Genomic DNA, 17,333 nt, shown 5'->3' with positions numbered 1-17,333 from the left:
AGTGATCAACCGTTTTCTCAGGCACTTTCTCCTTTGGAGGCGGTGCCGGTTTCGGTCCAAAATGGGCATCCACTTGGGCCTGCACTATGGCTGCGTTTTGCTCCTCGGTCATGTCGTAAGGCCTCTGAGGAAGAGGAGCGAGGCTTGGACCATATTTATATCGCTTGTCTCTGCTTGTACTTCCTGTACTACCTCGACTCGTACCGCTACGCACCATAGCTGTGGCGTGTCTCTTCTGCGATTGCTGAGACAGCGGAGACGGCTGACGTGGCTGACACTGTGCCGGACTTGAAGCAGGAGGAGTGGCCTGACGATGTGCCGGACATGAAGGAGGAGGAGTCTGCTCAAGTGTTCGGGGACTTGGAGGAGCGGGAGTCTGCTGACTCGGTGGCGGACTTCGAGGAGGAGTCGGCTCACGCGTTCGTGGACTTGGAGGAGCGGGAGTCTGCTGACTCGGTGGCGGACTTCGAGAAGGAGTCGGCAGATGACGCGGTGTCGGTGGACTTGGAAAGATGATGCAATCCTTTCTCCATAGGATGATACGATGTACGGCCTCTCCCAGTGTGCGCTCGTCGTTGCCTCCAGCAATGTCAAGTGCTAGTATCGAATATGGCTCCACCACTTCATCAACCATGACACGAGTATAGCCCTCAGGAATCGGGATGCAATGGAAGGTTGCTTCAGGGGTAATTGCGAAAGCAACGTCGTCCGCCACCTTCATGGATATGTTCTTCATTTTGGAGTGTAGCTCACAGTTAGTGTTCTCTATGATGTCATCCACAGGGTGGTATGTATCCAGCAGTGTGTCGTCCAGGGCAGAACCAACGCTACTTCTCGGCATGGATGGGACGGTGCTATCCAATGATGGACGATCATCCGCTTATTGATGCCACTGCCGAGACCCCCTTTCCTGGCTAAGTGAGTCGATCTGCTGCTGCTGCTCCTGGAATTTGAGTGCCAAGTCTATGTGCCTTGCTTCTAGGCCTTGAAGGCGTTCTGCGTCCTGCTTCCTCTGCTCCTCCTCCAGCTTCCTCTTCTTCTCCTCCTCCATCTTCTTTCTTGCACGGGACCTGTAGTCGTCGTTCCAGTCCGAAAAGCCCTCATACCAGGGAATAACGCCCTTGCCTCGTGTTCTTCCCGGGTGTTCAGGATTTCCCAGGGCGCGCGTAAGCTCATCGTTCCCTCTGTTGGGCGTGAACACCCCCGTTCGAGCTTCTTCTATTGCGTCAAGTATCTTTTCTTCGACTCCTTTTAGACTTGCCTTCTGCGAAACCAGGCCTGCCTTCGGATCCAACGCCCCCCATGCGCATAGAACCAAGTTCTACACCTGGGGGGCCAGCTCCTAGTAATTGGAGTGACCCCTGCATCCTCCATCTCTTGCTCGGACTTATCCCACTTAGGCATTGCCACCGCGTAGCCACCTGGACGCAGCCTATGGAACTGCTTCTTTTTTTGCGGCATTGGCCTTGTTTTTTATCGACCGTTCCTTAGATAATTCTGAATCCTTGAATTTCACAAAATCATCCCAGCGTTCTCTTTGCTTCTCTAGTGTTCCCATGAATTCTGGAGTCTTCCTTTTTGCAGCGAGGAAGTTGGCCCATACAGTTTTCTTGTGGGTGTTGAATGCAATTGCCATCTTCTTAAGAGCAGCGCCCTTGACTTTCTCCACATCTACTTCAGTGAAATGATCTGGTAGGGTGAAATGTTCCATCAGAGATTCCCAAAGGTCTTTTTTGGCTCTGTTGTCGACCCAAGTAACATCTGGACGCTTAGTCTTTGGCTCTTTCCATTCTTGAATGGAGATTGGGAGTTTGTCCTTCACAAGAACTCCGCACTGACGAGTCCACTTGTTTGCAATGTTCTTAGGCGTCAGAGGTTCGCCATTAGGTTTGACGGATTTGATGTTGTACTTTACACCATCCTTCAACAATCTGCCCGAGCCTCGCTTTGTCTTGCTGTCTGTAGAAGCAGATTTACTCGATCCAGAGGGATGAAAGAAGGAAGATCAATTCGTTCATATATCTTAAAATAAAAAAACATGTGATGATCACCAGATGCCTGATATACCTCGTCGGTAGTCTTCGTTATTTGAAGATCAGCATTCTCTGTGTCATCATAAACATTGTTTGTGTCATCATAATCAGAATCATAGTTCATGACTTCATCAGCTCGGTCGTCGAGATCGAATATCTTTTCATCACCCTCTCCAGTATTGTTCAGATATTGGGAGCCGTCATCTGCTTCATTCAGATCATCTAGCCTGCCAGGGCTGCGTATGATGTCGAACAATTCCTCTTCTCTGTCTCTGCCGGTATTGTCCATCATAGCTTTTACTTAACTAATACAGAAGAAATATAGAATAATTTAGTATTCAAATTACAATGCATGGATGCAATCAATAAGGAAAAACTGAATCATATAGTACATAATATATATGCATCGTCTCGATTAATATATAATCTTGAATACATCATCGTCTCGAATAATATATATAATCTCGAATACATCGTCTCGAATATTATATATCGAATACATCACTGGCTAGGTACCTAATAAAGATCGAGTACTATAGAGGAATCTAGGGCGCCACTCGCGGTTCCTGGGGTGCGGGCGGTGGACACCCAAAGAGAAGGAACCATCACAGGATCATATCTCCAGTCATCTGCCCAAAGAACCTGCCAAGTAGTGGAGAATCTGACGTCGTCCATAGCAGCCATGTAGCGATGGACGTGCTCGTCTTCCTCCCTAACACGGCGATGCACCACCACCGGCAGGGCCGGATGCCTCTGCACCGAATGTGGCCCACGCGAACGCCACCAAAGGAGATCAGGGTCGACGATGGGACCCGAGGCCGGGTTCCTCACCAAGCGGCGCGCCCCTCCAGGTAACACCTCCCAGTGCCAGCCCGGCGATGCCCAGTCCCGGACATGGGTCCTTTGAAGCATGATGTCGTCACGAACGGGTCAACGGCGAGGATGCGGGCCGGGCATATCGTCGAGAACAAATACTATATGCCCGCAAAAAGTAACATTAATCTAACATTCCATATATGCAAATTCTAACAATTTGACATTAATCTAATTCATCTAACTAAAACTAATTCTAAAATTTCTAACATTTCTGATTATATAACTAACATTTCTAATATTTCTATAACTAAAAATAGAAAAATTGCTAACATTTCTATAACTAAAAAATATTTCTATATAACTAATAATTCTAAAAATATTTCTATAACTACAAAACAGAACAATTTCTAACATTTCTATAACTAAAAAACAGAAAAAATTCTATAACTAAAATTCTATAATGTGTGTGTGTGTGTGTAGTGTGTACATGTGTGTGCGTGTGAACATGGCGGCCGGGGTGAGCTCACCGGCGAGGTGACGACGGGGCGGCGACGATGGGGCGACGGGATGAGGCGGCGACGACGGGGCGGGGGGACGGGGCGGCAACGACGGGACGGGCCGGCGACGACGGGGCGGGGCGCGGCGATGGGGCGGTCGGGGCGCGGTGACGGGGACGACGGGGACGAATGGGGCGGCGACGTCGACGGGGACGACGACGAGGGGCGGGGACAGCCGGGATCGGCGACGAGGGGCGGGGGCGGCGATGTCGACGGGGACGGCGTCGATCGGGGTAGGGCGGCGCGACAGAGGGAAGAAACAGAGAGGGAAGTGAAATTTTTTCAACTGTTGTTTATACAGGATGGACCTTTAGTACCGGTTGGTGCCACCAACCGGTACTAAAGGTCTGTTTTGGCCAGGCCAAGCGATGGGAAGCGCCCACCCTTTAGTACCGGGTCGTGGCACCAACCGGTACTAAAGACCCCCTCTTTAGTACCGGTTACAACCACCACCCGATACTAAAGGGGGTGCGCTGGCGCAGTACGGTGCGACAAGTTTAGTCCCACCTCGCTAGTCGAGGGGCTACCGCACTGGTTTAAAAGCCCCAGTGCGGTAACTCTCTCGAGCTCCTCTCCTAAACAGGCCTATTGGGCATACCTGTTCAGTGCTGCCCTATGGGCCTACTGGGCCTTTGCGGGCCTGCATCCTAGCCCAATAGAAGGTTGTGTTTCTAGTCGTATGCAGGCCGCTTTGGCCCAGTAGGCGGGCTTTTTTATTTTCTTAATCTTTTTTTACTTTATTTATTTTTGTTTTATTTATTTTTGAGTTGTTTTTTGCTGTATTTAGAGTTTCTTTCTGAATATTTTTGGTTTAGGTACAAAAAATTACAAACTTTCCGTTAGTGCCGGTAGTTTTCAAATTTGAATAGTTTAAATTTTGAATTATTTGAAATTTGTGTGAATCACTAGTTTGTGAATAACACATAACTACCCTAACTATTACAGAGATTCCCTCCTGGGTGTGAAACACAGAAGAAAGTGAAGACAGTGAAGCCGATCACATCCTGGATCTTTGGGTGTGAAACTTTTTCTTCGCGTGTGTCCCTTTGCACCGTAGCCATGGAAAATCTTCATCATTTAATTGGATGCTCGGGTCAATATTCACTGTGAATGGAGCAATTTCATCAAACTTTTCATAATCTTCTGACATGTCTGTCTTGTCATCCACTCCCACAATGTTTCTTTTCCCTGAAAGAACTATGTGGCGCTTTGGCTCATCGTATGATCCATTCGCTTCCTTATCTTTTCTTTTTCTCGGCCTGGTAGACATGTCTTTCACATAAAAAACCTGCGCCACATCATTGGCTAGGACGAATGGTTCTTCTGCATACGCAAGATTGTTGAGATCCACTTTTGTCATTCCGAACTACGGGTCTTCCGTTACCCCGCCTCGTGTCATATTGACCCATTTGCACCGAAACAAAGGGACCTTCAAACCACCTCCATAGTTAAGTTCCCATATGTCCTCTATGTAACCATAATATGTTTCCTTTCCCGTGTTGGTTGTTGCATCAAAGCGGACACCACTGGTTTGGCTGGTGCTCTTCTTATCTTAGGCGATCGTGTAAAATGTATTCCCATTTATCTGGTACCCTATGAAAGTCATTATATTCGAAGATGGTAACTGGGACAGCGAGTATAGGTCATCTTCAATATAGCCATCATGCATGGCACATTTCTGCAACCAACGGGCGAAAGTCCTCGTTTGTTCACGCGTAATCCAGTCGTCAGACTTCTCCGGGTGTTTGGAGTGTAGAAAATTCTTGTGTTCCTCCATATACGGAGCCACCAAGGCGGAATTCTGTAGAACTGTGTAGTGTGCTTCAGTGAGAGAATGCCCGTCCATACATATTATTTGATCCCCTCCTAGCATGTCTTTTCCATCCAGTCTGCCCTTATGCCGCGATTCAGGAACACCAATCGGCTTAAGGCCAGGAATAAAGTCAATACAAAACTCAATGACCTCCTCATTTTCATGGCCCTTCGCGATGCTTCCTTCTGGCCTAGCACGGTTATGAACATATTTCTTCAAGACTGCCATGAACCTCTCAAAGGGGAACATATTGTGTAGAAATACAGGACCCAAAACGTTAATCTCTTCGCAAAGGTGAACTAGGACGTGCGTCATGATGTTGAAGAAGGATGGTGGGAACACCAACTCAAAACTAACAAGACACTGCACCAAATCATTCTGTAACCCTGGTATGATTTCTGGATCGATTACCTTCTGAGAGATGGCATTGAGGAATGCACATAGCTTCACAATGGCTAATCGAACGTTTTCCGGTAGAAGCCCCCTCAATGCAACCGGAAGCAGTTGCGTCATAATCACGTGGCAGTCATGAGACTTTAGGTTCTGGAACTTTTTCTCTGCCATATTTATTATTCCCTTTATATTCGACGAGAAGCCAGACGGTACCTTCATGCTGAGTAGGCATTCAAAGAAGATTTCCTTCTCTTCTTTGGTAAGAGCGTAGCTGGCCTGACCCTGATGTATGTTGTCTTTTTCGTGCATACGTTGTTGGTCCTCCCGTGCCTTTGGTGTATATTTTGTCTTCCCATACACACCCAAGAAGCCAAGCAGGGTCACGCAAAGATTCTTCGTCACGTGCATCACGTCGATTGCGGAGCGGACCTCTAGGTCTTTCCAATAGGGCAGGTCCCAAAATATAGATTTCTTCTTCCACATGGGCGCGCGTCCGTCAGCGTCCTTCGGAACAGGTTGTCCGCCAGGACCCTTTCCAAAGATTACCTTCAAATCCTTGACCATATCATGTACATCAGCACCAGTACGGTGGCGAGGCTTCGTCCGGTGATCCGCCTCACCTTTGAAATGCTTGCCTTTCTTTCTTACAGGGTGCCTGCTCGGAAGAAATCGACGATGTCCCAAGTACACATTCTTCCTACAACTCTCCAAATATATACTGTCAGTATCATCCAAACAGTGCGTGCATCCGCGGTATCCCTTGTTTGTCTGTCCTGAAAGGTTACTAAGAGCAGGTCAATCATTGATGGTCACGAACAGCAACGCCTTTACCTCAAATTCTTCCTGTCCGTGCTCATCCCACGCACGTACACCTGTTCCATTCCACAACTGTAATAGTTCTTCAACTAATGGCCTTAGGTACACATCAATGTCGTTGCCGGGTTGCTTAGGGCCTTGGATGAGCACTAGCATCATAATGAACTTCCGCTTCATGCACAACCAAGGAGGAAGGTTATATAAACATAGAGTCACAGGCCACGTGCTATGGTTACTGCTCTGCTCCCCAAAAGGATTAATGCCATCTGCGCTTAGACCAAACCATACGTTCCTTGGGTCACCTGCAAACTCCTCCATGTACTTTCTCTCGATTTTTCTCCACTGCGAACCGTCAGCGGGTACTCTCAACTTTCCGTCTTTCTTACGGTCTTCTCTGTGCCGCCGCATCGCCTTTGCATGCTCTTTGTTTTGGAACAAACGTTTCAACCGTGGTATTATAGGAGCATACCACATCACCTTGGCAGGAATCTTCTTCCTGGGGCGCTCGCCCTCGACATCACTAGGGTCATCACGACTGATCTTATAACGCAATGCACCACATACCGGGCAAGCGTTCAAATCCTCGTACGCACCATGGTAGAGGATGCAGTCATTTGGGCATGCATGTATCTTCTGCACCTCTAACCCTAGAGGGCAGACAACCTTCTTTGCTTCATACGTACTCTCGGGCAATTCGTTGTCCTTCGGAACTATTCTTTATCATTACCAGCAACTTTCCAAATCCCTTGTCAGATACATCATTCTCTGCCTTCCATTGCAGCAATTCTAGTGTGGTGCCCAACTTTTTTTTGTCAGCTTCGCAATTCGGGTACAACAATTTCTTGTGATCCTCTAAGATGCACTGCAACTTCTTCCTCTCCAAATCACTTGCGCAGTTTCTCTTTGCATCGGCAATGGCCCAACCTAGATCATCAGCGGGCTCATCTGATGCCTGTTCTTCAGCTTGTTCCCGCATTGCCGGCTCAGCTTCTTCTTCCATTGTTGTATCATCGTATTCGGGGAACCCATGGCCAGGATAGATGTCGTCGTCCTCTTCTTCTTCATTGTCTTCCATCATAACCCCTCTTTCTCCGTGCTTGGTCCAAACATTATAGTGGGGCATGAACCCGGACTCAAATAGGTGGACGTGAATGGTTCTTGACGTAGAGTAATTGTGACCATTCTTACAACTAACACATGGACAAGGCATAAAACCATCCGCCCGCTTGTTTGCCTCAGCGGCAAGCAGAAAAGTATGCACGCCATTAATGAACCCGGGAGAGCATCGGTCATCATACATCCATTGTCGGCTTATATCTTCATTATACACAACACCGAATAGACCAAATTAATACAAGTTCATACATAAAGTTCAAACATAAAGTTCATATACAACACTTAATTAAATGCAACATACAAATAACTCTCTAGTTAAAGAATTTAAATGCAACAACAAATGCGATCAAGATCGCAACTAAGGTAACAATTGATCCAACAGCATAATGATACCAAGCCACACTATCAATGGAATATTTTCTAATCTTTCTAATATTCAACCTCATTTTCTCCATCTTGATCTTGTGATCATCAACGACATCAGCAACATGCAACTCCAATTCCATCTTCTCCCCCTCGATTGTTTTCAATTTTTCTTTCAAATACTCGTTTTCTCTTTCAACTAAATTTAACCTCTCGACAATAGGGTCGGTTGGAATTTCCGGTTCACATACCTCCTAGATAAAAATATCTATGTCAACTTGATGGGCATATTTTTTCATAAACACGAAATGCAACAACTAGTTTTAAAAGAGAATATACCACATCCGAATCATAATGAGGACGAGGGCCGACGGGGACGGATATCAAAACCATGGCACTATGTATAACAAACAACGTACGGGTAAGACAATTAGACGAGTAACTATATATCCAAATCACACAAACATCAATTTGGTAATGTAAAACATTCATGAATAAGAGCCTCACCACAAGGTGGTGCCGGCGATGGGACGGTGCAGGCGACCGACGGTGGTTATGGCGGAGATTTAGAAGGCACTAAGTAAACCACACCTACATATGCAAACTAAGTGTTATGTTTGACCTCAAATTGCATATAACACTACAGGAATCAGCTACTTTGCCATCTGCCACGGCAGACGGCAAAGGCATGAATGGCGGACGGCAAAGACCTTTGCCGTCAGCCACGGACGGCAAAAGGGGACGGCAAAGTAGGGGACGGCTAAGCGCTGCGTTGCTGTCCGCTTCGGGCAGCTAACGGCAAAGGGGCCTTTGCCATCAGCAGCGGACGGCAAAGAAGGCGGACGGCAATAAATGCACTGTTACTCCGTTAGGTGGTTAACGGCAGGCCTTTGCCGTCCGCTGCGGTCGGCAAAGCCTTTGCCGTCAGCCACTGTGGGCAAACTGACCAAATTGGTCAGCCTCCCAGGAAGCACAGTTGCCTGCCACGTGGCCTCTTTGCTGTCCGCTGCTGATGGCAAAGATCTCTTTGCCGTCGGTGGCAGACAGCAAAGATCCTGCATATTGTCTCTTTTTTCTGTTTTTTTTACTCCAACAATTTTCACAGCAAATATATATCACATATCCAGCACATAAGTTTCATATCACATATCCAGCACATAAGTTTCATATCACATATCACATATCACATCAGTTTCATCCATACATTGTTCATACATAAGCAAGTTCCATCCATACACATTGTTCATACATAAGCAAGTTCCATGATAGCAAGCTAGATACAATGCAAAGTTTCATCAAAGGAAAAGCAAGCACTCCATCATAGCAAGCTAGCTTCCATGAAGTGAATGAAATCTGCAAAATGGTAAATAAGAAAGTTAGAAATAGGTGACTAGAACAAGAAGAAGACTAGAACAAGAAGTGATGTAGGGTGGAACCCTATAGCGTCGATCTTTCACGTTTGGAGTGGATCCTACGGGGAGACACGAAGAACGAGCGGAAGAACACGAGGAAATCACAGGGAGGAACGAGGGAAAACACTCAACCAACAAGGAATCGGTCACACAAGTGCTAGATCGAAGAACACAAAGAGATACACGAGATCCAAAGTCAACAAAGGTAAGGATACAAAGGTAACCGATATTCTCCATGAGGAGGCCTTGAATCCACAAAGGGATCTTCCCACGAGGGGGTCTTGAATCCGATAGGATCTACTCCGAAGAGGCCACGGTCTCTCACGAGGAGGAGATCCGGTGGATGAGCGAGGCTCTATCTCTAACTTGAGCTAAATCAACGCTAAGTCTCAAAAGGAGGAGGAGGAGTCCTATTTATAGGCTAGGGGGTCGAAGGGGTACACGGGCTCAGCCCAACACGCGCACACAGGCGCTGGCCGGATGATCCGGGTCCGAAGCCGGATGATCCGGGCTGGTTCGGATGGTCCGGGTGGAGGCCCGGATGATCCGGAGACTCGGCTGGTGGAGGCGCAGGGCCGGATGTCCGGCTGGCGGTCCGGACGTCCGGGCAGGGTCCGGATGATCCGGGACGGGGTCCGGATGATCCGGCTTCAGGGGGAGGCTTCTGTAGTCTTCGGTCGAATTAGCCGGATCGTCCGGGTGGTCGTCCGGATCGTCCGGGCTCGGTCCGGATCGTACGACTGGGTGTGCGGATGATCCGGGCAAGTCCTGTCTTGCTCCATTTTTCTTCTTCCTTCTCCTCTTCCATGCTTCTGTGCACGCTCGGCCTTGGTCCTTGGGTTCTCCATGGTCTCCTCGGGTGTACCTGAGTATGCACAAGGTCCGCGCCTGAAGTAGCAACCATGTCTCACGTGAGGAAAGTGAAGGTTTAGAGAGGATCGAGTTCACCTTGTGTCCAATGGCGTATGCTCGAGGTCTCGTCATATGTCCTCTTGGGGCTCGGAGAGTAGTCGGAGTGTACATGGGGATGAACGTGGGATGCTCCACATCATCTCCCCCCCTTGTGAAAGATCCGACCTCGGATCGTGATCCTCATCACCATGGAAACGGTTGTCGTGAACGGACTTGTAGTGGGATGTAGGTGAAGGCCTGGCGCAATCCAAGTACTCCAAGTTGTCTCCGGTGTGTGGTACATGCAAAAGAAACAAACACAAACAACACTCGGAAATACAATGGTTAGCGCACACAAAGTGTCCATCATGCAAGAATGAGTCCGTGCGGCAAGATTGGCCGTGACAAAGCGCATGAAGCTTATCAAGATGATCTAGAATGAGATGCAAAGCATTCATGGGAGGAAATGCAATCATTGTGCACACAAATGTGTTGTAAATATGATCAATGCAACCACGGTGCAAAATGATGTCATAGTGAGACGGTTTATCAAATGCATGAACATGGCAACGGATGCTCAATATGTGAATATTATCATGCAATTGATGGTGGGCAATATGATCATGATGTATGAATATGCCATCAAGTAAGATCACAACAAATTTGCTAAGTAAATGCACAAGCTCATATATCATGGATGACATGGAAATAGATGCAACAAGACGAGCATAATGTGAGTCAATCCATACATACGGTGCAAACTTGTGGTGAGTATGAAATGTCCATCGAGCATGACATGTATGAGCACAATCAAGAAATATGGAGGTGTTGGTGTACCAAAGCTCGATGTCCAGGCGTGAGTGGAAGACCGAAAGTGCATCCAATAAGTGCGAGCGCTCCTCAATGTTAAGGTCCATGTAGCCAATCTCCAATGTCGCTCCTCCGGTCGCGAGATGTATCATGTAGTCAACAAGAAGGAAACAACAATGAAATAGTGACCCATCCAATATGCATATTTGAGGATGGCTCAAAGAGAAGGAGGTCACCTTTAGGAGTGTCACAAGGATGATGTAGTTGCGCATCTTGTATGCCTTCACATAACCAATATGCCGCGTGATGGTACCGCCTTGTGAATCCTTCAAAATGAAAGAACATGACAAACACTCGGAAAAACAAATGAGGTTAGCGGAAGTGCAAAACCTATCATTCGTGTGGTAAGATACCCAACAAGTGTATGCATCATGCTCATCATAAGAATGGACAAGGGAGCATTTCTTAGTATGAAGGCTTATGATGTAAGAACAACCAAATACAAGAGGCTCAATCAAACAATCATTCATCACAAGTAAGGTGTCCAAGTCTCCAAGATCAACAAGCATAGTATGGTTGCACTCAATACAAGTGGATATGAAAGAGGCAACTAATGGACACAAGAGACAATGATCAAGATATATCATGTGAGAGGCATGAGCATATATGTCATCAACCCAAGAAAGCAAGTAATAGTGGAACATGGGTGATGCAACATAGCAAGGAATCATAGCGATCAAGTCAAGCAAGCTAGTAGTGCGAAGATGCAACATACTAGAAGGAATCATGGCAAGCATGTTATGTGTGCAAATGGTGGGCATGAATAATTCACATGTCATAGCACAAGCATGAAAGCAAGATATGAGTAAAATGTCATCAATGTATTGGCGAGAGACCATATGTAAATAGCAATGGGGCATCATGACTCTCCCAACACAACAATCAACAATAGCATGGGGCACATGATAAACATGGCAAAAGCAACAAGGATCTCCACCAAGCATGCAAATACACATAGAAGTATCATAATGGTGAATCATGGGTAGATGCAAGCAAGGGTCACAATTGCATGGCAAATGCATAGAAGCAAGTATAACATGCAAAGTGAACACGATAAAATGAGCATAAGGTGACAAGTGGTAAATAGCCCATAGCCATGTGAGAGCCAAGTAAAAGAGATGCGCGTAGTCCTTGCGCGAAGGGAACGGTGGTAAGGATAGTCCACAGGATCCCAAGTCATCGTTGCTCTCAAGAGCTCGTTTCGTCAACTCTTGGGATTGAGAGGTTGACGAGTATACATGAGTACCTACGCAAAACAAAGACAAAGAGAAAATTGTGTGTGCATGGTATATGTACACATCATCCATCATGATGCGCACATGCTTGTGTCGGTTAGTACTACATAGCCAATGCTCAAATAAATGAGATGGGTGATATAGAAACATGTCATCCATCATGAGAGGTTTGTTGTTATGTATCGCATAATGGAGACTCAAATTGTGTAATGCATCATGAGAAATATCTAGAGCATTGTTATTCATGGAATGCATATGGTGCAAGCAATCATGGAAATCATGCAAAGTATGAAATGCATCAAGATCTCCTAATATGTATGAGGAAACTATGGGGGTCTCCTCATGAGTATGAGTAGCAACATCACATGGAGAATATTGACAACATCCAAAACAATGCATATTCGAAACAATGTGATCATGGCATGACATAGTAGATGAATTGCACAAATCATGTAAAGGAAGCATGGCAATATCATCACAAGAGAAGCAAAAGCCAATGACCATCATCTCGTCATCTATGCCATAAGTGCAAATGGGATTTATTTTAATGGGGCATGTATAGTTACTATGTTGAGATTGTAATGATGCAATATGGGAGATCTCACTCATAGCATATGATAAGTTCAATGGATTGTCAAACATGATGTGACCAAAAGAATTTTCACATGATATCCTATGGAGCATAACATCACAACTAGGCAACTCAACATGCTCATCATCATATTCATCATAAATAGGTAAGTCAAGGCATGAAGAAGTTTCACTAGCATGAAGCATGGTAATAGGTGGGTCAACATCATGGGAGCAATCATTGTCAAGAGCGTCCACTAGTGGGACAAGAGAAGCACCGTCACCTATGTTACCTTTGGAGCGTCGCTCATGTGTTGTAGGTGAGGTGTTGAAGATCCATTCGTTGTCATCTTCATCTTGATGGAACCATGTGGGGGTGTATCATCATCCACCATGGCCATCGGTGTTTCCATTGGAGGGATGGACTCATCGAGGATAGGCATGTCGTCATGTAGGAGACCTAGCACCAAAGAAGAAAACACACTAGTAGTAGAGGTTAAGTCATTAGAAATCATAGTGGCCTCACATGCCGTGTCAACTACCTCACTCTCTAAGTGTTGTGTCTCACTCACTCCCTCAAGGGTGCTCTCACTCATATGGTTGGTGGAGTCACTCAAATGGCGCTCAACCTCACATAGGATGTGCGGCATGCTCTCATTTGTGGGGCTAGTGGTGGTCACACTCATCCTCTCAAAGGAAATGCGCTCAATGTCACATATGGTGGAGTCACTCATGTCACTCATGTGGTGGTGGCTCTCCTCACATGGCACTTTGGGCATCTCTTCATATGTGGGTGTCGGAGAGGTGTAGCTGCAAATGTCTCCATGCGCAGTCGCGTAGCTTGACTCGGAGTATGAGTCCAATGTGGGCGCCGTCTTCATGGTGTTGAAGAAGTTCGCGCTCGTCGCCGTGGTCGAAGGGGATGGCCCTTGCTCAACCGTCTTGTCACCGTCTTGGTGTTGGAGGCCCATATGATGTGGCACCTCGTAGCTCATCTCCATGACCGAAGGGAATTTCCCCTGCCCGGCCATCTTCCTTGGGGGGCTTCCGAAGATGGAAGTGTCACCCTCGCTCGTAGGTAGTCGCCTTGGACTTGATGAAGTCATTGTAGGCGTACTCGTGGGAAGTAGGCGAAGATGCCGTACGTCCAAAGGCGAAGATGCCTTGAGAACACTTGGCGAAGATGCCGAAGTGGTTGATGTAGCCGTAGCGCCGTCTTGGTGGTGGTCATCTCGCGGTCTTCTTTTATGCTCATGAAGCTTCGACTTGGCGTGTTGGGACTTGTGCATTTGTGCTTGTGGAGCATCTTCATGATGATGGTGTCGTTGTCGCGCTTGAGCTCAAAGGCGTTCGTCGTCGTCGTGCACATGATGCTTGGAGGTGACTTGCCCTTCATGACGATGTTGATCACGAACGTGATGGTGGTCGCCATGTAGATGTGAACGAGGACTATTTGCACTTGCATCTTTTTCGCGCTCCGAAGACTTGTGGCTTGAACGTCGTCGTCTTGAGGATGATGAAGTGGAAGAAGACTTGATCAAGGCCCTAATCTCCTCCATCCTTGCATCTTGCTCCTCTTTATGTGCGGCAAGCTTCTTGTCGAGGACCGGAGAGGAAATGCCTTGCCTATCCATCACAAGACTCGAGCAAATATGAGTGGGAGAAAGAGAAGAACTTATACCATTGTACCTTGACCGATGTTGACAATGAATCAAGTTCACTCAAATGCGGACAATGAAATAGCACTATTGGTACCAATCCTTGTCGGTTCTCACACCTACACAAGTAAAGCTTATAGTGGAGCTCGGTGAGGATAGTGGCACAAAAATTTAATTCAAAATGTTAGCAAGAGTCAATAATGTTGAAAGAGATTCACAAATTCGCAAGTGAAACAAGTAGACCAATAGCAATATGGAAGGCACATGGAAACGCACACACGGATAGATAAATGGGGTCGTGCAACCAAGGAATGAGCACAAAATGTGGAATCCACGGAAAACGCTCGTGTTGCACAACTCAAGAGAGACGCTATCACGATTGCTCAATAGGCGGATACGACACTTGTGCACAACCTATAAGATGCAAAATGGATAAACTTTCTATCCCAAGTATGCTATATATGTATGGTTCCCGGTGTTTCTCTCAAGATGATCCAAGATGATCGGATATGACAATCTTATATGCAATGTGGTATGATGCTATGGCACTTGCTTACAAGCTTCTTTGCTCTTTCTCTTTTGCTTAAAAGCTTTATTTCTTTTTTTTTCTATGGCCACTTTGCACAATGCACAAACCAAGATAGCAATTGTGTATATGCGGGAACAAACTTGAGGCACAATGGATGGTATGATACCAAGATGATATGGTATGTATGCAATGGATGGTGTAGACCGCTAATGTGCACAAGTAACGTTGCCGGCAATACTCAAATGGCTAGTCTCGATAGGCAAGTAACGCAAAATGGGCTAGGGGTTAACAATGCAATTGCAAGGGAATATACAAAGGAGGGATACCACGATACCAAGATGATATGGAGGTTACCGTCCGGCGATGATGAGTAGCGGTGTTCTTGATGTAGATACCAAGATGATGGAGTCTCGTCCCTAAGTAGCCGAAACACCTTAGGAAACGGAAAAACCGCGAACTCAAAATCTCACACGTCAAATGTCAAAATGGTGGTAGCGGAAATGCGGTGGTGGTTTGCACTTGGCAATGTGGAAGTGAAATGATGGGCTATACACGTGTCGAAGTTGAATTTGCCATCCCTAAGTAGCCGAAACACCTTAGGAGACACAAGCCACAACTCGAACAAGCTCAAACAACAATTGGGTTAAGTTGGGTTGGTGGAAGTGTATGATGGGCAAGGTTATGCGGAAGTGGTGGTGGTGGTGGTTGATGAAGAAGCAACCGTCCCTAAGTAGCCGAAACACCTTAGGAGACTCTAATCACTACTCAAGCAACCACTAATGCTATGGGGAACAAAATGGGTTAGGTTGCGGAAGTCGGAGGTGGTAATGCGGATGATATGGTGGAGGGCCTAGGCAAACTTGCCAAATTTCAGAAAATATGATGGAGTCAAATGATGTTGGTGGTATTTTTGTGGGATGGGGGATGTCAATAGCTTCAAAACGAGCTAAAGAACGTCAAAATCGGAGTTTGGATGAATTAGTTATGACCAAAACAAAATTTCAGCCGAAGCAGAGTCAGGGTTAACCGGACATCCGGGAGGAGGTCCGGATGATCCGGGTGTACATCCGGATGATCCGGGTTCGTCAGCTCCGGTTCTGTTTTCTGGGTGTGTGGGTTATCCGGACATCCGGGAGAGGGTCCAGCTGATCCGGGAGGTGTCCGGATGATCCGGGCAGGTCAAACTGCTCGGGATTTCCTCTTGGGGACGAATTTTTGGGCGGAAATGGATGATTTTCGGGGCAAAATTTGAGGGATTTCGTGGATGGAAGGTGGGGAAACTTGGGGAAATGCTAGATCCACTTGAAACCAAGCAAATCCACAGATCAAAATCAACAAAACATCATCAAACCAACAAATAACAAAAAAAATTGGGGCTATTTTTGGTGGGGATTTTCGGATTTAGGACGAAAACAACAAAATCAAGCTAGAAAACACGGGGTAGGGGCTCCAAAAACGTGATCAACATGGCTCATGATACGATGATGATGTAGGGTGGAACCCTATAGCGTCGATCTTTCACGTTTGGAGTGGATCCTACGGGGAGACACGAAGAACGAGTGGAAGAACACGAGGAAATCACGGGGAGGAACGAGGGAAAACACTCAACCAACAAGGAATCGGTCACACAAGTGCTAGATCGAAGAACACAAAGAGATACACGAGATCCAAAGTCAACAAAGGTAAGGATACAAAGGTAACCGATCTTCTCCGTGAGGAGGCCTTGAATCCACAAAGGGATCTTCCCACGAGGGGGTCTTGAATCCGATAGGATCTACTCCGAAGAGGCCGCGGTCTCTCACGAGGAGGAGATCCGGTGGATGAGCGAGGCTCTATCTCTAACTTGAGCTAAATCAACGCTAAGTCTCAAAAGGAGGAGGAGGAGTCCTATTTATAGGCTAGGGGGTCGAAGGGGTACACGGGCTCAGCCCAACACGCGCACACAGGCGCTGGCCGGATGATCCGGGTCCGAAGCCGGATGATCCGGGCTGGTCCGGATGGTCCGGGTGGAGGCCTGGATGATCCGGAGACTCGGCTGGTGGAGGCGCAGGGCCGGATGTCCGGTTGGCGGTCCGGACATCCGGGCAGGGTCCGGATGATCCGGGACGGGGTCCGGATGATCCGGCTTCAGGGGGAGGCTTCTGTAGTCTTCGGTCGAATTAGCCGGATCGTCCGGGTGGTCGTCCGGATCATCCGGGCTCGGTCCAGATCGTCCGGCTGGGTGTCCGGATGATCCGGGCAAGTCCTGTCTTGCTCCATTT

This window comes from Triticum aestivum, chromosome 3B (genome assembly GCF_018294505.1).
Source record: "Triticum aestivum cultivar Chinese Spring chromosome 3B, IWGSC CS RefSeq v2.1, whole genome shotgun sequence".
Taxonomy (NCBI): Eukaryota; Viridiplantae; Streptophyta; class Magnoliopsida; order Poales; family Poaceae; genus Triticum; species Triticum aestivum.
This window is presented reverse-complemented; position numbering follows the sequence as displayed.